The following is a 15,698-nucleotide window of genomic DNA, read 5'->3' as shown; positions in this document are numbered from 1 at the left end:
TTGAAATCATAAGCTACAGACAAAAAACCTTATTACTTTCAAAAGTAATATGATCTAAGTATGTCTGTCTGTACCAAAGAATCTTGTTAACCAATATGGTTCTCCTTCACAATGTAGTTTCAAAATAGGTCCTTGGATTGTTTTAAATATTATAACAATTTAACCACCCTCCAAGAGAAAAACTTTATTTTACTTTTCTTTAAAAACTTAAATTGAATTTAAAGTGTCGCCCCCCCCCCTTGTGCCCCTAGAGGCCTTAAGGGGGCATAACTGCTAATATCTTATTTAATATTATAGCTTACTTTTCTGTAGAAGTATCTTCTAGCTTGTCACCATCAGAAGGAGACATATTTCTAGAATTAATTAACTGATTACATCTAGACATAGAAAAATAAATAAGTGGTCTGGGGAATTCTCGATCAAATAATCCACACAAAAACCTTTTATCAATTAGGATTTTCAGGATTTGCTAAGTAGAGGCTGAATATAAAAATTGGGAAGTTTAAGAGAATGGACCAGTTTATCTGTCTCATCATAATTTTAGTTTTATTACACTATAATGGAAAATTCCTTCTCTATAATATTTACTAGCTGCTACGCCCCCAGCATTTAGCGGCTATACATTTGAAGTTATATGGAAGGGCAGAAAAATAGCTTAAAACCATACCCAGGTTTTTTTTATATCAGAATAAATTATCCTAAAACCATCCTAGGACTCATACAAAGATTCCCTGTAAAGGAGAACCAAATCGGTTTAGCGGTTAGAGAGATCTTTCACATAGACAAAAAAAGCTTTTTAATTTATATAATAGGATATCTAATAATCTTTGGTACAATACTTTAGTGCCTTAATTAGGATACATGTTTTTATTTCCATATAAGTAAATTTGCAACTATGCACTCAGAGGCCTCTAGGGGCATGTAGAATATTTTCTTTTCAGCCTATGTTAAGATCAGCCCTTTACGAAATTGAAAAGCTACTGGTTTTGTGGTTTACGAGATCCTTTGGTATAGACAGACAGAAAAAAAACCTTTTACTTTATTATAAGGATTATATATATTAGTGGATAGTTGTTAGAGGATAATTTACTGTGTTTAAATGTATTAAAGAAATTTTATCTGTATACTTAATTTCTTTAATAGTATAGCATTGTTTTACATTGCATATCTTTCAGGTTATAATTAAATATTGAAGGTTATTGGTTATAATTAAATAAGAATTACCCTTAATACAAAATGTTCTTGGCAGGCAAAGTTTCTCTTATGATATCCAATTTATAAACCTAAAAATGAACCTAGTAAAAGTGGCTGACTCTGATTATGGCGTAAAAAAAATTACCCAATGAGAGGCCACTATAAATTTTACCATTGGTCAATTACAGTGTATACTGGCCTCTCATTTGCTATTTTTTACGTCATAATCAGAGTCAGACACTTTTACTAGGTTCAAAAAAATAAAATTTTATTGAATCTATAAAAACCTTTCCAAGTTTGTGTCAGTGTGGTTCTACAATTAGAAAAAAATATAATTTCTAACTGTAAGAGGGTGTATCTACACTAGTTGGCCACTTGAAAATAGATTTTAGATGTTTCATAAAGAAATATTACTGAAATACAGTTTGAAGATATTACTTAAATTTAAAAATATATCCTAAATTTTTAAATAATTCATTATCCCTTTACCACTCTATCTAAAAGGGGCAATTAGTATTTTTTTAGCCTTTTACAACAAACCCTTCCCCCCCCCCCCTGAAAAAGTAAAAATTGAATATCTTGTTAATTTTCATTTCTAATTAAATTTGCAAATATAAAAAAGAATTGCTGTTATAAATTTACCTGGCTTCAGGGCCAAAATTGGCAAAAGAAGAAACAATTTCCAACTAACTCTCTTATGACATCTAAAACATTTATATAATTTTATTACAACAAATTTCATGTTTTGTCAATTGATTCCAAATTTTTGTCAAATTGATAGATCAAATATTTTTAGGAATGGAAAAAATAATTTATGAATAAGATAAAGAATTTAAATTTAATAACGGTTTGATTTTAAGGAAAAGAATTTTATTAAAGGCATTTTAAAACTCTGTATTCTCCACCCCACCCAAAAAAAAAAAAAATTGGTGTAGGTTATTATATCAGATTTACCCCCAAGTTGCCAAAGGAACTACAAAAAGTTAAAATATTTTTTTTCAAGGGGTGATTTCTCTTGGAAGGGTGGCAGTAATCAAGAACCTTTGAGAAGCTGAATTGTAAAGGAGAGCCATATCGGTTCAGCAGCTAGACTTAGAGTCTTGCAGACATTCTGTTACGTTTTTATAATGACATGCAGCTATGCTCCTAGAAGCAACTGAGGACACTTTAAATGGAGGGGGGGCAGGGTTAGTACCTCCGTCTATTTTCAACTTTAGTTTTGAAAAGAAATTAAAACTTTGTTGGGTTGGGGGGCATTTTTTTAGAAAACATTTCCCCAAAATATTTCCAAACAAACCCTCCCATGACCTAGAGAAGCTACATTGTAAGGGAGAACCATATCAATATATTGGTAAGAGAGATTCTTCAGCACAGACCTTCATCCTCTTACTTTTATATAAGATTAATAAGATTGTTTAATTGTTAAAAAAAAATGGTGGACTTTCTTTTCCAGTCACCTGTAGGGGCGAAGCCACTAATATCTTTTAAAAATATTGATCCCTTTGTATACTTATATTTTACTAGAGACTATTTATCAATCAAAAACCCCATATTTCTCCTTTTCAATAGACTATTTAAAGCATAATATCAGCTTAAGCTTTTAGGGATAGATTCATTTATTGTCTATCAATTAAATATTTGTCCCCCCCCCCCCCCCTCCCTATTTAAATTTGATGGCTATGCCCTTACTTGAATTACCTAATATTTCTTATCTCACATCACATGAAAAAATTCAATAACTTTGATGCACAGAAGAAATTTAAAATACGACTAAACTATATCTAAAAATTCTTATCTCTCATTATTTACAGCAAAGCTTTACTATATTGTTTTTTATTATATATATTGTTAGGTTCCGTACGTCAACGGGGGATAAAATTTTAAAGGTTTTGGGGGGTAAACATCGCTTTCCTCCTATCCCCCCTTTAAAAATCTATGCACCTAACCTCAAAAGAGCAAAGGTTAGATAAAAAATGAAAGAAAAAACAAGAATAGTTATTTCTCCCATTGTATTATAAACAGCTTTCCGCGGATCTAGAATAAGATTAAAACCAGATTTTTAGCCCCAAGGTGCCGAAGGCACGTGCTAAAAAAACTGGTTCTAATCTTATAATTGTACATTTTTATATTTGTAGAAAGATGGATATAATACAACGCTAGACATAGTTTTTTCGTATGGATGAGAACTGGTTCCCTTACTTAAAATCTTTAAAGCCTGAAAGAGCAGCAGTAGGTACTAATTATTACATCTTTAGTATTGATGCAGTCTGGGGACTCAAACTCGACACCTCCACAACAGATAAGCAGACATAGTGGAAGATATTATTTTTCTAAAATTTATATTATGATCACCTGTTTAACTTATTTTCTTGGCTGCCAGATGGGATTAGTTTTTTTTTTTTTTTATGCAATTTTTTTTACAGAGGGTGGTCGTACTCTGTCACTAAGTAGTTGTAAATCTTCCCAGGACTTTTGATAAGCTACACTGTAAAGGAGAATCATATTGGTGTAGCAGTTAGTGAGATCCTTTGGAACACACAGACAGACTGACAGACATCCTGTTACTTTATTATATGGATTATGCTGAGAATATATATTTAGATTGAGGATGAATCTGGTGTTATTCTTATCTCTTTTCATTGGCTTGACACTCAGTGTAACCAATAGACAAGGTAATTTTATTTATCAACCCTTACAGATTTGGAAGGGGGGCAAAATATGCCCACACTCTAGTTTTTTCAATGTAATTTCTTTTGAAGGTAAGATAGAGCTGTGACTTCATAACTTTTTAAGTTTAGTAATCATATGATAGCAAGAGTTGATTTTATACGGATATCTGGTCTATGTCGGTTGTGGTGTCCGGTCAAAGTCGATTCTAAAAAAAAATTTAAATAAATCTTAATTTCTACATTATGACTTTTGAACGCTTGACCTAATTTTTTTTTTTTTGGTGAATCCTTGAGCATTAAGAAACTTCAGTGATAATAAAGGTCATGGCTGTTTGACAGATAGACATCCTTTTACTTTGTATTATAGATGATAACCATTATTAGATGAGAATTACTTCAGATGAATGGAATGAAATGGAATGATACCTACCTACCTGCTTGATAAGCATTGTAAATAACTTTGCTATATTATAATTATTGAATAACTATTGATTAAATATCATTTTAAAATAATAATATTTAGCTTATAAAGTTGTTTTTTCTATAATTCTAATTATATTTTTAACTTAGCTCAACTTAATTTACTTTGTCTGTCTATGCCAAGTCAGAAAGAGTTCTTTGACTTCTAATTCGAAGTATACTGAAATAGATTTGCAGATACATATAATCGACCTTGCTTCCTATTACAATTTATTAATTTTAAAAAATTTTGTTTAAAGTGCAGCTTCTATTAATTTGGGCCTTTTCCTCCATGTATTTTAGTGTGACAGACTGACTTATAGAGTGGCTATGCTCCCTCACTATTTTGTACAGAATTCTAGCTTGTAATATTGTTTTAAATCCTATCATGTTTTGTTATCAATCTACAGGATTCTGTAAACGCTCCCCTTTTCTTGATTATATATTATAGACAGGCAGAGCATTAACCCTAACTTAACCAAGCCTAACAATGAAATGTTGGAAAGTGTCATGTATGACATCATAAAAATATGTCTAATAAGGATGGATGATAGGTATAGTGGGAATGGAAACCCCTAAAAAGAGATAGATTTTTATGACGTTACACATGACACTTTCCAGCACTTCCAGACTTAGAATGATTTTTTATACTATATTTTATAGCATTTACTTTGTTATATATGATCATACTGTAAAAGGGATTTTTGTTGAATAATATAAAACCTTCACATTGAATTTTTTCTTCAATTCCAAAGCAAAGCTTCTATTTAAAACTTACCATATGTTGAGGCTTTCTACGCCCCTGTCACTTCAAAAGCATAGTAATTCTATTATAATTACTGTAGAGTCTTTATAATAATGAAAAAGTAAATATGTCCATCCACTATGATAAAAAATCTTTAGGCAGTTTTCCCTAAAGTGTTTGGACGAGAACAGAATTCCAAACCCCACTTCTTTATTTGGAAAATTATTTTAAAAATGTTGAGTTAAAGGGTGAGAAAAAAAATTCGTATATTTTTAAAATTCGAATTGCGCGGATTGTGTTAATTGTAGAAAAAATGTATGCATACTGTTAGAACCACTATATATGTACTCTAGTTTTTGGAATTATAAAAATGATTCCTGTGCTGCGAATAGTATAGGATGAACGTGTTAAAATGTCCCAACTGACTTACAACTTGACTTGCTAGTAAATCATTAAAGATTAAAGTATTCAATAAAAATGCATACCTTTTTGAAAATTCTACTTGCGCGGCTTGTGTTAATGGTAGAAAAAAGAAAAGAAGGTTTTAAAAATATAATAAAAATTCCTGAGCTACTTATAGTTTAGTAGCTACGTGGTAAAATGTTCCTACTTACTTATAACTTGACTTGAGAGTAAATTATTACGGATTAAAATAAAGATGTGCAAAACTGCGTACATTTTTAAAATTAAAACTGCGCGGCTTGTGTTAATGGTAGAAACAATGCTATGCATATTGTTAGAATCATCATTATCTCTAGTTTTTGGAAATATAAGTACCATTTTTGTCCAATTTGTAGTTTAGGAGCTACATTGAAAAGAAAAAAAAATGTAAGAAAGGTTGAAAAATGAAACTGTTGTTTTTTAAGTCAGTTGGGACATTCTCCCTTGTTCCTCATAAATTATACGTAGTACAAGAATAGCTGCACAATCACATTTTTAAAACGTAATATTTTTTTGCAAAGTTTTAAGTCAGTTGGGACATTTAAAAAAGTAGTTCTAAAACTATGTGTAACACAAGAATCGTTTTTATATTTCCAAAAACTAGAGTTCATAGCGGCTCTAACGGTATGCATATATTTTTTCTATAATTAGCAAAACATTACAAAAAAAAAATTTAACATCAATCATAAATTTCAAAAAAAATTTCGTATAAATCTATCCCAAAATTTACTTAAATATATATATTAATATTTTAAGAATTGACTTTATATTGTTATATTCTAACAATCAAATAAATAGGCAGATTGTATTGTTTTGAAATAATCACCAAACCTTGTATGTTAAAAAGTTTAGTCGATCATTTTTTTAAAAATCACACAACCTCGTTTTCATCCAATTTAGATAAACATATATTAAGTATACATACAGTTACTTTTTTTCTATCAAATGACACCACGTCATAACAGAAGACGTTAAAAATATTTCCTACTTCTGCCATGTCAGGTGTATGACATAAATAATTAGAGTGGGGTATGCATTGGCCCATAAACAGGTACAACTAATTATTATACACACTTAGGACTTCTCAGATAACAAATCTAACAATTAAATAGCCAAAACCATCCCAAGACCTATGCTAAGCTTCACTGAAAAGAAGCAACCATAAAATCAGACAATAAGACAGATAAACATCCAAGATATTAAATAGTCATAAAACATTTAAGCCAAAAATAATTTATTTTGTGTAGAATTTTGAAACAAAACTTAAAAGTTACAAAATAAATATTTTAAAAAATATATTTAATCCATGTCATTCAGGCAGATCATATTTACCCCAGGGTCAACATCAATCATTGTAATTATGCTGAAATAAAAGATATTAAGCAACATATATAAGGCATAATTTGTGGAAATAACCATTTTCAAATATTTGAAACATAAATGTCCCATAACAGGTTTTCCAAATATGAAAAGCATTTTATATTTAATTATTATTTTTTATGCATAATTAAGCTTTAAAAAAACTCATTTCTCTTGAGACTTGAATGACCCTGTAGAAATTCCAACTATTACAAGAATAACCAAGTATTTTGCTTTTTTCCTCTTTAATTTATCAACTTTTATCTATAGGTTTAAAGATTCCTGTAAATCTTGGTATAGATAGCTTTATGAAAATTTCTGTGTGTTTTTTTTATACAGAAGTTCCTACTATAGTAAAATTTGATTCATTAATTGCTTCCTTACCCCCTTTTATTTAGTAAATTTAGTACATTTTGTCTTTAAGTTATTTTTTTACCCAGAAACTTGTTATTATAAGTTTCTGTATAATTACCTTGTATCTTACACACAGCATAGGCTTTAGTACTACAGTAAACGTCCAACCATTGCCAACTTAACCATTAACTGGCCTAAAATTTGAAAAGCTAGCTTTCAATCATGGCTTTATTGTAATTGAAACGAAAATGTATTTGAAAATTATACTGTAATATGCAAATGTATTATGATATAATTGAAATGCAGATTCTAGTATGTAATTTATTGAATTTTGTAATGATGGATATAAGAGAATAGATTTCCAAATTATTCTGTCAATGTAGAAATCACTAGAGCGGGTCAATTTATATTGATTTTTCTTTATTTTGAATTTAGTACATTTAACTACCATACCAGAGATGGGTTTTAGAAAGATGAATGCCGTGTTTTTTGACATTTTTTAGACATTGATTAATTGAACAAATATGATAGAATTTCAACAGAGTATACAACTTAAGAATTCAAAATTTTAAAATTATTATTGTAGCCAATTGTACAATGTCTAATACAGCTCTAAAAAGATGCATTGATTAATATGCAGCAAAAATGGATTGAAGATAATTTGTTTTTCTTCTATGAAGGCTGTACCAACAAAAACAAAATAATTAAATAAATAGTTGTATACTCTGTTTAGTCAATCAATCAATCAAGAAACGGGGCATTCATCTTTTAAAAACCCATCTCAGACCATTCTTTTGGGGGTAAACTTTTCTCTCTTTTTTAGCTTTATTCACCTCAACCTAATTTGTCTTTACAGCACAATATGGATCAAAATTCGTTTTAAAAATATTGATCCTAGCCAGAATAATCATGAAATAACTATCAAAACCAAAAGATTTTGCAGAAATAACAATTTTACATTTCTGTTAGAAGTTCTCTTGCTTGGATCAATATCCTAAAATGGGGTATTCCTGTCAAGTTTTTTGTTTAGGAATATCATTCTCATTTAAACAAAAACTCATTTTTATGCTAGTAAAATGTGGTTTAATTTTGGTTTTTAAATTTCATTAATTTCCCTGGTATAATTTTTCTCTCTTTTAGTAATTAATAAAAATTCTAAAATCTTCCAAAAAAAATTAAAAATCTTCTAAAAATGATACCCGGGATATAAATGATCATACCCGGGAAATAAATGATTATTTACATCCACTATTTAAGGGGTCGTTTATATGGGAATGAATTTTCTACTCTTCAGGTACTAAGATTATAAAAGGATTTACTAAAAGACAGTTGTAATTTTGGAAGTTCCGCGGAGCCCCTGGATACCAGTCAGTAAAACTAACTAAATAAAGTAAAATATTAAATAATTACATAAATATCAATACAAGGAAATAAATCAACATAAAACATCAACAATGCTTTCACACAAAACACCCTGGTCGGTCTGGTGGATCCTTTTATCTTGAAATATATTTAAAAATGTGGCATCCATGGCCCTATCCTGGATGAGTTTGATAATATCACAAACATAAATGGGGGCCTGCAGGAACCTTCAATCTTTCTTTTTTTTGGGGGGGGGGAGATAAAAATCTGTATAGAGGAAATTTCTGCAATAATGGAAGGGGGGATGTCCGTACCCAACCAGCACTTTGAGTGAAAGTAACCACATCACTTTTACTTTTATAAGACTGTTAAACACTAAGAAATTTAAAGATATTTTGAGAATAGCCAATTTAAAAAGATGGTAAATTTTTTCGTGTAAATTCATAAAGTTAGGTGCAAGCTTTCAGTCAAATCCGCTTATTAGATTTTTAACTGTTTTCAATTTTTTGTTTTATTATACTATGATCAAAATTAACCTTTAACAGTCGGGCCTTTAGCCGCACCTTTATTGGTGGGGGGGGGGGGCGTTAATATATTGGATTCCATAAGAGCTAGAGGGCTAAAAAAATACTGTGCATGTCCTCTGTTTAGTAATTATTTTCCGACTTTAAGAAGGTCAAAGTCAAATTTTGCTTCCTTCATCCTTTTATTTAACAAGCTTTGGTTTTAGGTTCTTTTTTACTTAAAAATTCAAATGGCTTTACTTTTTTATTTTTGAAAAAAAAATTCAGGAAATGTTTATCTTTATGTGAATTTTATATTAGAAATCTCAAAACATAGATTTCGGCGGCCGCAGCTGTACTTGGCAGTCGGCGGACGGCGAAAAAAAGGCAGGGGATCTTTATGTAGACATGTATGAAAAGGTTAAGTTTAAAATTTGAAGTCTTTAAGTCAAAAATTGCAATCACAGGAAGCTTTTAAAGATTTCTGGAAACCTGGAGGATTAGAATCTGTAAGGATTAGTAAGACAAAATGCTTTGTTTAAGTAAAAAACATATTTTTGCTCTTTACCAGGATGACCCTGCCCGAATTGCTGAAATCCTGTTCCCACCAGGATGGTGATACTCAGTTATGTGTCATACCCATTAAGATTTGAAATCTGCATAAAATTTTGAGGAATTTTTATAAAATTCGTTTTTTCTATAATTCTTTATCTAAAAGCGGAAATGCAATTTAAGTTAATTAATTTTGGCATCTCTGATTGGTCGATTTAAAAAATCTGAGCTCTGATTGGATGGCGTACATCATTCAACCAATTAGAGCGCAGGTAGTTTAAAATCCAGTTTTAAAAGCTATTGATCCATCTCAACCCAAGACTACTTTATCAAACTAACATCTTTGTACAGGCCATATATATATTTCAATAACTAAGGTTATCATTCTCAATCGTCCTATAAACTTTTTTGACATTTTAAACATATTTACACTCCCGCTACATATCTATTTAAAATCCACCTATCCTATTGGTCAAAATTAATTAACTTAAAATGCATTTCCGCTTTTAGATAAAGAATTATACAAAAAACGAATTTTATAAAAAATCCTTAAAATTTTATGCAGATTTCAAATCTCCCCCTAACATTAAAATTACGGAAAACTTATGAGCATTTGACTGGATTTTGCACTTAACTATACGGAAATCTGCAAAAAAAATGACCCTTTTCATTAACTTTAAATATATCCATCTATTTTTAACTATTAACTATCAAATAGAGTTGCAGGTAATACCTGGAGATTCATCTGTCCACAACCAAGTTTCTTCCTGTTGAACATCTGTACCACCAAGCCATACAGAACCATCAACTCCACTAAGTATGTCTAAATAATAATATATAATGTAGATAGGCATGATACTATTCCTATTTGAAGTTCAAGCAAAGCTTTTATGTAATTAGGTTCAGTTGGTATGTACAGTATGTAAGAATGGGAGTATGTTAGAATTGTCCTATTTGTTCCTAACTTGGCATGATGATTTATGTACAAAAATTAGATAGCATAGCTATATTGTATAACCATTACCTAAAATTTTGTATCTTATCATATTTATTACTTTGTTTAGACTTGTATGTACATTTATACTCTGCTTTTTAAGTTCTGACAATCAAAAAAATTAGTTAATGTTTGTTTGTCGTTCCATGATTTTTTAGCTTTGCTTTTATGGATGTCATCATTTTTGGATACAATGTTATTGTATTTGATTATTTCATACTAGTGAGTTAATCAGGTGTATTAACAGCAAAACTCAACACCTGTTTAGTCAGATAATAAGATATTACTTAGTATATATTAGAATAATGACATTTTTTTAATAGACACAATATAATATATCTGAGGCAATACAGTCCCTATTTTAGTTCCTTGGTTCAGCAATCCAATTCACTGGTAACAATAGATTACAGCTTTGTTACCAGTGAATTTATACGCAGAAAATCAAGAATAAGTAAAAGACTGTACTGACTATATATATCCTTCCCCCATATCATATTCATTCTCAAACACATTCTAATATGTAATGAAGAAATCTTTATATTAGCTGGAATAAGGGTTTGCATTTGCAAATTATCTCACTAGCAGGTTTTCCTATTGTATCTAATGGTTCTGTATAAAAGAGGTAAAAATAGCTGCGAATATTTAATTCTAAAAATAAGTGAATGAAAGAATTGTAGCTCTGAATTCCAAAATATCATCCTGAAAAAGCCAGTTTTTTATACAATCTTTTAAATAGATAATGGGATAAAAAATTTGTGCCTCCATCCTCATAATCCTTTAAGCATAAAGTCTTTTGTTTAATCTTTAAAGAATTGTCACCAACATTTTACAAATTGCCACTCCTGACTTGACCTTATAGAAGCAAGTTCTGCACCCTGAGCCTCACATTCAGACTTTGCAGCATTCCAAGTTCTTTTTTTATCATTTAACACAGTGTAAAAATGTCCTGAAAATATTTAAGAATGTATTGACAATGAAAATTAAATAAATTTAAAGGGGATGTATTCCAAGTTGAAAAAAAACAAAAGAAGTTAGTTTATTAAAAAAAAACAATCCACTTGTTCTTTTATAATTCACTAGCAGCTACACCCCTAGAGGCCTCTAGAGACACTTGAGGAGAGGAGAATCGAATTTGAAATTTTAGATTTTAAAAGAAAAGAAAAAAAAAATTTGGGGGGGGGGGTTGCTCCCCCCACCCCATTTTTAATTTAATTAAAAAAAAATTTGGGCTAATTTTTTTCTAGGGGCGATTTCTCTTGGGAGGGTGTTGGTACCCCCCTAAAAAAGTTATAATCTTTCCAGGGACCTATGAGAGCTACCCTCTTAAGAAAACCTGATCAGTTTAGCAGTTAGCGAGATTCTTTGGTACAAACACACAAACACACACAGACAAACATCCTTTTATAATGATTAATAAATAAATCAGGAACTAAAGAGTAATAAAAAAATCAGTCAACAATTTCAAGCTGTCCGATAAAATTTTCACTATAGTACTCATAGGTCGAAGACCAAACTGCATTACGTTTGTGTCACCTTTGATTCCTTTGACGTCATATAAATATTGGGAAAGAAAAAGAGTTGATTATTTTAGCTTTTTATTTTTGTCTTTCCATAGATAAGATAATTTGTATTTTCTAGAAAATAATCAATTTTTAAATTCATCCAGCTTGGAATTGATAAAGGAATAATCCCGTATTTTTCTTGTTTATAGCCCCTGCAGGGCCATATCCTAACCTGCATTTGGCTCTTACCCTGCAAGGACCTAACCTAACCCTGCGGGGCAAATCTATCCTTAACTTAACCTAACCTATTTCTAGCCCCTTCAGGAGGCTTTATACCTGAAGGACTCAACGAGCAAAATAGGATTGTGCTAATTAAAAAATTTCAGCCCCAGGTTACTTATAGCTTTGTAGGGACATCTTGTGATATAAGAAGAACCCTATTGGTTCAGTGGTTAACAAGATCCACAGTTAAAAAAGCTTATAATTTATATAATAGGATACAGTAACAAAATGCCAATCCTTATAACAAAGTAAAAGGATGTTTGTGTGTGTGTGTGTCTGTTTGTACGGAAGGATCTTGCTAACTTCAGAACCGATATGCTTTTCCTTTACAAGGACATAGGTCATAGGTCATGGGAAGGTTTATAACTATTTTTGGGGAGGGTACCATCATCTTCACGCAACTAGAAAAAAAAACACTAAACTTTTAAAAATATTTCTTTTTAAATCTAAAATAAACAAGAAAAATTTTCATTAAAACTAAGTACTTTTATAACTGAAATGATAAGATTTTTGTCTTTTTAAGCACGACTGTCAGACAGACAGACAATAAATGTATAGAGCACCCCCAAATTTTTATTTCAAATTTTTACCCCTTCCCACTTATAATAAAATAGCTTGGGCGTCCTTGAGTACATGCACATATATAGTAAATATCTGGGATATAGTCCCTTTAATGACAAAGCCTCTTAAGGGGCGTTTTGCGGCATTTTCACGGTAGATTTTCTCCTATTTCTAGCCACTGCGAAGGGGGCTCTAACCATATGGAATGCTGCGGGGCAATCACCTAACCTAACCGAAAATAACCCATCAAAAGCTACTGTGAAAATACGATGAAATGCCCCTTAAAGGGAGTCTTCACTAAAAAATTTAGTTGTCTTTCTTCAATAGCAGCCAGGAAACACACAAAGCATGTGTCACGGACATCTATCTAAGCTATTAATTTAATTTATGACGTTATCTGAACACCACAAATTATAGAAATGCTCAACCAGGTGAGGGATGAAATTCTTTTGCAGGAGTCGAGTGCTTTATTAAGCCATAAAAACAATTCAACATCATCTAAAAAACGTGTTTACATATTGATACATTTTAATTCAATAAAATTAAATCAAAAAATATTTTATGTTTTTTAACACTTAAACGCTACTCGTCTATAACTTAAATTGAAAACTCTTTAACATGGCTTATGTATAGCTCAAATTAAATCATACAAAAAAATCTGCTGATATAAAAATACATAAAATAAATTTGACAAAAATCTCTTTGCCTCATACCACGCTTGGGCCCACATTTCATACTTACCTAGGGAGGGTTAAATTTGATAAAATAAAGCCCCCACACCACTACCAAAAGCAATCACTTAGCACAATATACATTTTGTCTTAAAAATGATCACAACACATTCTCAAAATATAAATAAAGACACAAAACGTTTAGCTTGGGATGCCACGTTCTCACATATTCTCTTACCTCTTGGAGATTTACTTTAGCAAACGAGTCTTGGACACAATATCTATGAGAACATCATTTCAATGGATGTACTGAATTTCAGTTAACTATTATAGAGTTGCTACACTTTCTAAATTGTCATAGGAATCATCATGAAATGTTTGAAATTGATAGGATAATTCTAACATGTCTTGTTTAATAATTAACATTCGAAAATATTGTGAAAAAAAGTTAAAACTCAGCAAGTTTTAAATGGACTTATGGACTTTCTGGTAATAATTATAGAGTTGCCATGCTTTCTAATTCCTACCTAACTATTATCATGCAAAGTTTGAAATTAATTGGACAATTCTAACATGTCTAAATTAAAAAAAGGCTAACCATTAACAACAATTGGATAGACCAATCCTAATTATAGAAAAGCTCCACTTTAAAAAAATTGTTTATCTAATCAATTTATAATATTATCTAATTTCAATTCTAATTATCTATGACATAAATGTGGAGGTACAGGTAAAAGCTCTTATGTGACTCAATACATTTCTATTTCTCCTTTTTTTTTATAGCAACCAAATAAAAGTAATTCTTTTCAATTCCAGAAAATCATAAGAATCTGTAACATTTGTTTACAACTATTTGTATTTTCAAAATATATTTGTTAAATAGACTGATTTTTAAAGACATGTTTGTTAAATATGTTGCTCTACTGGATATAATCATCATTGTTGAAATGTATATTAAGAAGGATGTATATTATGGAAAAACATTTAAAGCTACCTTTGTATCAATAACATTTTAATATGGTTAAATTTACACATAACTGTAATCTAATATTTTATTGTTTTGTTTTAAGCCTTAATTATCTTAATTATATATACATCATTATGCTTAAGAAAAACATTTCTGACAAACATCTCAGTTTATTTAAATAAAAAAAAGCTGTTTCTAAATTGAAAATACAAATAAAATAACTCTAAAATATTAATACAAAACAGGTTTATAGTACAAAATACAGACGAATTCATGGATGCACTCATGAAAAGATAGCTTTGATTTCATATTATAAATATGCTCTATTTTACCAAAAACTAGGCAAAACCCGTTTTTTCATTGTTGATTGCAATATCTTATTCCTTTACTCTTGTTCATATATAGATTACCATATAATCTGTTGATTTTATTGTTATTGGTTTGAAATTTTCACTAAGAAGCTGGCTTAGAAAATAACTCATATGTGGTAAAATTATGTTGGCCCCGAACCTAGTAATAGTGTCTAACTTTTTTATCTTTGTGACGTAACAAAAATCCATCTCTTTTGTAAGGGTTTACCTTCCCACCTCCCCTCTCATCCTTCGATTTTTGTTACGTCACTAAAATAAAAAGTTAGACACTACTACTAGGTTTGTTGGTCGCTGCTAATTTATGACGGGTTTATACAATAAGTATTTTTATAAAAGCAAATATTTGAAAATTATAAAAAATCATTCAATGTGTAATGTAAAATTAAGCCCAATATAAATCACGGAATCACATAGAGGTTTTCCATTATTTTGCAATATAATCTATAGAAATATTTACACATTTTAAGTCAACTCTTGAGTTATGTAAGAAGTACAATATCAGCTGATAGAACTTTATTTAAAAAATTAGCAAATAAAATTGATTTGTTTTTTAAAAAGTAAGCAAAAATAATGTAGAATTTTTAGAAATATTTCTACTATTTTTTAAAAGCACAATAAATCTTGATTTCAGGCCTTTATTAACAATTCTTAACACTATCGACTTCTACAAATTATATGACGTCACATGAATCAAAAGTGACACAAAAGCAAT

The 15,698-nt window shown here is 30.1% G+C and overlaps 1 protein-coding gene and 1 long non-coding RNA gene across 2 annotated transcripts in view; one reads left to right on the top strand and one right to left on the bottom strand.

Annotated features, from left to right (window-relative positions):
* The window catches only part of LOC145306744 (OCIA domain-containing protein 1-like), a 369,294-nt gene that overhangs the window by 159,167 nt on the left and 194,429 nt on the right, over nucleotides 1–15,698 (top strand). The window lies entirely within an intron of this gene.
* On the bottom strand, nucleotides 302–1,900 carry LOC145307386 (uncharacterized). Its single transcript, XR_013875430.1, has 3 exons — nucleotides 1,837–1,900; nucleotides 1,225–1,283; nucleotides 302–353 (listed from the first exon to the last, which is right to left on the bottom strand). It is a non-coding gene; the product is annotated as an uncharacterized LOC145307386 (long non-coding RNA).

This window comes from Acartia tonsa, chromosome 15, assembly GCF_053477335.1.
Source record: "Acartia tonsa isolate MP-2025a chromosome 15, ASM5347733v1, whole genome shotgun sequence".
NCBI classification, from domain to species: domain Eukaryota; kingdom Metazoa; phylum Arthropoda; class Copepoda; order Calanoida; family Acartiidae; genus Acartia; species Acartia tonsa.
This window is presented reverse-complemented; position numbering and strand designations above follow the sequence as displayed.